General features: G+C 40.6%; 1 non-coding gene across 1 annotated transcript; it reads right to left on the minus strand.

Annotated features, from left to right (window-relative positions):
• Positions 1–628: 628 nt before the first annotated feature.
• On the minus strand, positions 629–700 carry trnap-cgg (transfer RNA proline (anticodon CGG)). Its single transcript has one exon. It is a non-coding gene; the product is annotated as a tRNA-Pro (tRNA).
• Between the last annotated feature and the right edge of the window lie 546 nt (positions 701–1,246).

Consider the following 1,246-nt stretch of genomic DNA (forward strand, 5'->3'; position numbering starts at 1 on the left):
AGACAGACGTGGTGGCATAGGGATTTACCTCCACATGGAGTGATGAAAAAAAGGAATTCAGGTTTAGATTTTGGATGTTGTTTGTACCATTGTAGGTTGTTTACTGAACCACTGTCTTTGTTGCTGCAGGACAGAGTAACATCATCACCTTCATCTACAACTTTATGAGTGAAAAGTGGTTCTAATAAATCTGCCATGGAGTCACCTGTTATATAATTTTTTAGTTTTGAGTTATATAACTCATATTCTATTTTTTTCTTAACATCACACAGGCTAATTAATCATTAATTTATTATCTCCTTTCTGAAAAGATCAATGTTAACTTACCTAATGAAAGCCACAGACACATGAATATAACAGTGAACATGATGAATGGTGTTAGTAAAATGACGATATTCTGAGGTCTTTCTGTACTCTATTATATTAATATTTCAGAGGTTCATGTCTCCACCCCGCTCCCTGTATTCCAGAGAGAGGCTCCAGGTTGGAGCTTTAATTTTCAGAGGTAATTACAGCGGCATTTGAACCTTCTTGGACCTCTGGAGAAACAAGCTTCCAAGCAAGAACCAAGCCGGCAGTGCAAGTTTCCATGAGTTTTATCCCAACCACTCTATTCCATTTAAAACCAGGGCTCATCCGGGATTTGAACCCGGGACCTCTCGCACCCGAAGCGAGAATCATACCCCTAGACCAACGAGCCAGGTCATCCCCGTTTTAGCTTGCTGTGCGCCAATGGAGGTTCACTGTACTCTGTAACTGTATGACCTTCCTGTTCATATGGACTGGGGTCCGAGTAAAAGGAACTCGGTTACACAAAATCAAGTTAACAATAAAGCGAGGCTCCTGTGGGATTTGAACCTTTTTTGGAATGCAGACGCTAAGTGTGAACCAAGTAAGCAGCTCTTGCCATTGGGCCAAATATATCATTAATCTCGGTGGACATGAAGATCAAAATCAATTCTTGTAGAACAAGCTTGCTTTAGTGTCAGGTGGAGGTTTCAGTATAGGTCAAGTTTACAGGATTGTAGCTTCTTTGCTGGAAACTGTACTGTTGCTCCAGTATAGCTTGGTGAATATTATGAGGCTTCAAGTAGTTTCTGTGACATTTGCAGTAAGTTTAAAAATGATTCCAGTTGGTAATAAAATTGAATTAGCTGGTTGCTAAAGAAACTCAGGTGGCTGGTGGGGTATGGTTTGGTAACTGTGACAAGGTCTCATCTGTTCGATAGGGTGACACTAGGAAGCT

Source organism: Hemibagrus wyckioides, linkage group LG07, assembly GCF_019097595.1.
Source record: "Hemibagrus wyckioides isolate EC202008001 linkage group LG07, SWU_Hwy_1.0, whole genome shotgun sequence".
In the NCBI taxonomy this organism is placed as follows: Eukaryota; Metazoa; Chordata; class Actinopteri; order Siluriformes; family Bagridae; genus Hemibagrus; species Hemibagrus wyckioides.